The 6,492-nt window shown below is 44.5% G+C and overlaps 1 pseudogene; it reads right to left on the bottom strand.

The window, feature by feature from the left end:
- Positions 1–317: 317 nt before the first annotated feature.
- LOC114901358 lies at positions 318–1,193 on the bottom strand (annotated as a pseudogene).
- Between the last annotated feature and the right edge of the window lie 5,299 nt (positions 1,194–6,492).

Below are 6,492 nucleotides of genomic sequence, written 5' to 3'. Positions count from 1 at the left end.
TTTATTCGGCATGATGATCAGACTATTATATTTAGCAATCAACAGCATGGGTGCAAAACAAAAAATCTACATTAAAACCCTTTGTTGAAATGCTTTACACTTTCCACAGAACAAAAACTAAAATAACCTATTATACAATTAGTCACAAATACAGTCCTTGAGATTTTTTGCCCATACACATGGGTATTGTCTAAAACATGTCTTCTTTGTAGCACCACCACTGTGCTTGGCTGAGTTCACAAATCTGTTGTAGCCTGTAGCTTCCCCGTCACTTCTCTGGCTCTCCTTTCCTGCTAAGCTTTGTTTCCTGGCAGTAATTACAACCTTCTGCCACTGCCATAGCTCCTGCTGCTGCTGGAACCGCCATAGCCACCTTGGTTTTGGGGTTTGGCAAAGTATTGGCCTCCACCACCATAGAGGCAAGAACTTCTGTCTCCAAAGTTTCCTCCTTTCACGGGTCCAAAATTTGCAGATTGATTGTTGTAACTGCCAAAAGCATTGTAGCTTCCACCACCTCCTAAAGTGCTTCCATCATTACCGAATCCATTATAGCCATCCCGCTGCCACCATAGCCACCGCCACCACGGCTGCCACCAAAGGCATCTCGACCACTGACGTTCCCTCCACGACCAAAGCTGCTATTCCAACCAAAACCACCGCCACGACCACCATCAAAGTTTCCAGAACCACTTCGACCCCTTTGGCTGGATGAAGCACCAGCCATCTCTTGCTTAGATAGGGCTTTCCTTACTTCACAGTTGTGGCCATTCACAGTGTGGCGTTTCTGAATGACAATCTTGTCTACGGAGTCATGGTCATCAAAGGTTACGAAAGCAAAGCCTCTCTTTTTGCCACTGCCTCAGTCAGTCATGATTTCAATCACTTCAATTTTTCCCATACTGTTCAAAATAATCTCTTCGGCGATGTTCTTCAGGGTCTTCTTTAATGCCACCAACAAAAATCTTTTTCACAGTTAAGTGGGCACCAGGTCTTTGAGAATCTTCTCTTGAGACGGCCCTCTTTGGTTCCCCAACTCTTCCATCCACCTCGCATGGCCTTGCCTTCATGGCTGCACCCACCTCCTCCACAGTGGCATACGTGACAAACCCGAAGCCTCTGGAGCGCCTGGTGTTTGGATCCCTCATTACCACACAATCTGTGAGCACTCCCCGCTGCTCAAAGCGGCTCCTCATGGGCTTCCCTGGTGGCGCAGTGGTTGAGAGTCCGCCTGCCGATGCAGGGGACACGGGTTTGTGCCCCAGTCCGGGAAGATCCCACATGCCGCGGAGTGGCTGGACCCATGAGCCATGGCCGCTGAGCCTGCGCGTCCAGAGCCTGTGCTCCGCAGCGGGAGAGGCCACAACAGTGAGAGGCCCGCGTACCGAAAAAATAAAAAAAAGTAGCAAAAACAGTGTTTGGAAGGTTGGCTGCAGGGCAGAATAAGGAGTTAGAAAGTGATCAAAGGTGATTCACAGTGTTAAATGGAAAATATACCCTGGAGCTTACCTTCACGTGGTCCAAGGTGTTTCCTGAGCAAATGGCATCACTTAGAGAAGTGATGCAGGGCCAGAGAGTGGGGAGAGAGGGTCTACAGTGTGCATTTCAATGACAATGGGAAATAGTCACTGACCAATGCTCTTCTTTGGGCTGATAACTAAAAATCCACCCTACAAATGCCAACTGTATAGCTGTAAGTATGGTACTTTACTAAAGTTCCAAATGTCACGAGAAATAAAGGTCTTTATGGTGTTATGACATGCTTATACCTGAATGTGAATGAAGTCACTGACAGCTATTTCGTGGAGTGCAGGAGAGAGATTATCAGGACGCTGGGCACCAGTGGGGAAAAGTAAAAAATGCAGAGGCTGAGGGCAGAAATAGATCAAGGGGCAAGCCAGGCTGGCAGCTACCCATGGTGCCACCCCATAATGGGCACCAAGACATCACTGGAGTAGGAGGAAATGTTGTGCCAGTTAGCTCAGATTTCCACATGGAGTTTCTTGCTTTATTGGGAAGCTAATGGGTCCTGCTCTCACCAATTCCCCAAAATACAATTGGGCATTTGAAAAGCCATCCTCCCATAGGCCAGCTGCTTGTTGCTGTTTCGGCCTCTCCATCAGTGATGGAACGTGGATAGGCTGACCGTCCTACAATGAGGACAAAGTCAACCTAAGCTCTGGCACCTCGTGAGTTTTGACCTGGTGCAGTCAACAAAGAATGAGGGTTCTGCTTTACTGTATGTGTCTTAACCCTCTAAGAGACCTCCCAAAACATTGTCCAGTTCAGGAAAAAATAAAACGGAAGGAATACAACATCTACCAAAAAAATGAAAAACGTTTGCCATTGTGAAAGTCATAAAAAGGCTTTAAACATATTTTAATAAAACTTTACAACTACATTCATTCGTTCTCCCTTATCATTAGTGAACATGAATAATGCTATGGAAGAATTGTGAAATAAAAGACATTTCTGGCACTTCCCTGGGGGTCCAGTGGTTAAGACTCCATGCTTCTACTGCAGGGAGCACGGGTTCAATCCCTGATTGGGGTACTAAGATCCCACATGCCACATGGTGTGGGGAAAAGAAAGACATTTCCTTTTTTTTTTTTTAATTTTTATTTATTTATTTTTGTTTGCGTTGGGTCTCCATTGCTGCACGTGGGCTTTCTCTAGCTGCAGAGAGCAGGGGCTACTCTTTGTTGCGGTGCGCAGGCTTTTCATCCTGGTGGCTTCTTTTGTTGCGGAGCATGGGCTCTAGGTGCGCGGGCTTCAGTAGTTCGGCACACGGGCTTAGTTGCTCCACGGCATGTGGGATCTTCCCGGACCAGGGCTCGAACCTGTGTCCTCTGAATTGGCAGGCAGATTCTTAATCACTGCACCACCAGGGAAGCCCCAAAAAAGACATTTCTAAGAAAGTTAAAATATAATGCTACATTTATTCTAAATAACAAGCCCTTAATTTGAAAGAGATATACAATTTTTTAAAGAGAAAATTCATTTCTTCCCTTCAACCACCAACTAAATAAATGTTGAACAAACATGGGAAGTCCGTTGGTTTGGGGGAGTTCCATATTGCTACCCTACTTTGGGCACCACATGTCTATAACCAGCCCTGGCTCACCATATCTACTCCCCCGCCCCAATATAGGTATATATTTTCTTTTGGTTTCGCCTGAATGCATTTGATTTCTTTATTCAACAAGCATATATTGTATGTCAGCTGCATGTCAAGTACTGTCCTAGGTACTCTAGAATATTATCACATTTTATCTTTATAGCAAACCTTTCAGGTTGTTTACAAATGAGAAAATTCATTTCAGAAGCTAACTTCCCAGACTCCCAGACACAATATTAATTTAGCGAATTGATTTTTTTCCTCAACACATTCCAAAAAGGATTTAAGTCTTTTCCATTAAAAATAAAATCCTACATCTAATGTATGGAGTTTCTGAGTAATGATGGTGCATTGGACAGATGTGTTTACCTTGGCTCTCTCATGGAGGCCCACAAAAAGGCCAGCAATGGAGTTCTGTTAAAGAGACTCATAATTTACACAAGGTCAGTGGAGAGGAAACAGCAGCAACAGCATGTGGAAAGTGGTAAAAAGCATCTGGCTTGGTCAACTCAAGAGAGCCAAGAGCCAAACCAGAGGAGGGGAAGCCCAGAAACCACCAGCACTGCCTTGCAGAATTTCACGAAATCTCAGAAACAAGCAGCACCAGGTACCCTCTGAAATCGAGGGTAAAATCAAAGTCAAAAACAGGACGGTGGCTTGAAAAATCTGTTAAGAAGCAGTAGATCCCTTCCCCAACCTCAGCAAAATGGTGTACGTTTATTTTGAGAAAATGGTGAGCCGGAGAGACTCTGCCCCAGAACACCAGGCAGAGTGAGGTTTGAGGTACCACACTGGAAACAGGAGGCTTTGGGAAGGTTGTCCGCTGAATCTGGAGCTGCTCCCAGGCTCCTCCCTCACTGGCAGCCGGGTCCTCCACCAAGGACTGGGACATTCTTCTCTGGTCATAGAAAATAATCCCACATAGACTGACACTGTAGACCCACAGTGAAATGTGCCACCCCATGATACTTAAGTGGAGTCTGCCACATACAGAGTCTGCAGTCAGCATTTAGTCCCTCATTCGTAAACATGGACAGAGAGCCTCGGACTGCAATTGAACACTTGGGGAAAGCTTCTAACGTGAAAAAAGAAAGCTCCAAACTAATAAACAGAAGAAAGAAACTTAGAGGAAACAGAAAATATGTGGGGAGAGGCAGGGGGAGACTTTTTCACTAAGATCTTCAAAGGAAGAGAAGATATTTTCCACAGGTCCCAAGAACAGAATGTAATTAAAAAAAAAAAATCAGGAAACAGGAGAGTTGCAATATACAGTTGAGGAGTGTCATAAACAGACTTCCAAAAATGTCCCCACAAGATCCCCACCCTCCAGTTATGCAAACACTAATCTTGGTACTACTGTGAAGGGACTTACATGTGCAATTAAGGTTACTGATCAGCCAATCTTAAAGAAGGGAAATGATCCTGGATTACCAAGTAAGTCCCAAAGTAATCACACGAGCCCTTAACTACAGAAGATGAATCCCAATGATTAAGTGAGATTTGAGATGTGAAAGGGCTGTGCAGTGTAGGGGCCTCAAGTAAGGACACTACCTGAGAAAGGCCTCTAGGCCTTCTAGCCTAGAATTCTAGAACTGGCCAAATTATCAGTGAAGCATGATGGTAGACTAATGACATTAGACCAGTTAGCTCTCACGAATGTACCTCCCAGCATCATTCTCAGAAGCTTCAACAAAACCAGGACTTTAACCCTGGGAGAGGAAGAGACAGGATTCAGGAGCCACAGGACCGGGGACGGGGGAGGCAGGAAGTGCTGGTCTTATAATAAACTTTGTAGAAATATCAGATCCTTAAGATTTGATTAAAATAAACATGGAAAAATAGGCATATTGTAAAAATAGAGGAATAAAGAAATGAGGAAACAGATTCAAGAAAACAACCTGGGGTTAAACTTAATATCTCAAATGCAAACTGTCTGGCCTCAATTAATTCCAAGAACTAGACCACAAATTTGGCTTCATTCTTCCAAGGTGCTGAGATACACAGTCAGTTACAAGATTTATAGTGTCCATAGGACAAACACACCACAGCTGTTCAACAGAAACGCAGCTTTTCCTAATACCTGAGACAAATTTTTCCCGTGGGTCCTCATAAAAAGGACACTGCATAATGTTGTCGTCGGTGTACCTGAAACTATCCCAAAGATGTATACAACAGTACATTTTCCCATTGCTCTTTCTTATCATGTCCATCAAAACAGGCGGATGGCAAAAAAATGGAAACACAATTTAGAGTAAGTGCCTGAGCGGAAAGCGCATGTTCCAAGGGTAACATTAAAAATGCTTGTCTTTCAATCAGTCCTCGATGAGCATTGCTTCTTACAACCTGGGATTTTATTTTTTCTTGCATTTCCATATTTACCCCAGGTTGGGATTTAGAAACATGAGGCAGATCAGACAAACTCAGGTAGGCAAAAGGTCTGAGATTTTTATCTTACTTGCAGGCTAACCATTTAGCCGGCCACAGTTTCATGTGTGCTGACAGAAGACAATCCTGGGTTAGGGACAAAGGACTGTATTACAGCAACAACAGTAATCAGAGTATCAGCATTTGTGCTGGTTCGCCAAACCTCAATTCCCATAGGACAATGCAACGAAGACCAGATGACACCTGCACATACTCTGGGTTGAAATACTCTGTGTTTAGGAAAACTGCGTCTTTTATAATGAGCAGTATGTCTGCCTTTTGCTCTCAAGAAAGACACTATCTCTAGCTTCCAAGGTTGTAAGCAAACCTGTTCTTTGCTCCAGAGGCTGAGACTTCATCTTCCAAAACCTTTCTACAATATCCACGAAAAGATAGTCTAGACCAAATTTGCAAGATAAGTGCAAGTTGTGCAGAAACACAACAGAACCATGGAAAACTGCCTGCCAAGAGTGAGTGGGTAGGAGGAATGACAGAAGGCAGACTTCAAGAGGAAGTCTCAAGAGAAGGCTGTGGAGTCCCAAGAAAAAATGTATCCCAAGCCTCAACAAGATACGAAGTTCAGATCGTAACAATAGTTGCCACTGGTACAAACAAATGGAGCACCTTTCTGCTCCCAGGTGGCCCTACACCCTAGGGCCTGGCTCTCTTCCTCCAGCTGGCAACTGGAGGAAGGTTGGAACAGAGAAGTGCAAAGGGCACAGGCCAAGGGTCTCCAAAGGAAGTTTCCCAAAAGCTGCTACAAACTTTGTGCTTATATCCCATTGGCCAGAACTCAGTCCCATGGTCACTATGACCTGCAGGGGAGGCTGTGAAATGTAGTCTTTATTCTGAGCAGCTACATGCCATGCTTTGAGCTCTATTACTACAGAAAGAGGGGATCGCTACAGTCTCTGCCACACCTTTCAAGGCATTTTCCAAAACAAGGAGTTCCT

This window comes from Monodon monoceros, unplaced genomic scaffold, assembly GCF_005190385.1.
Source record: "Monodon monoceros isolate NGI ecotype Baffin Bay Population unplaced genomic scaffold, NGI_Narwhal_1 Super_Scaffold_2, whole genome shotgun sequence".
In the NCBI taxonomy this organism is placed as follows: Eukaryota; Metazoa; Chordata; class Mammalia; order Artiodactyla; family Monodontidae; genus Monodon; species Monodon monoceros.
This window is presented reverse-complemented; position numbering and strand designations above follow the sequence as displayed.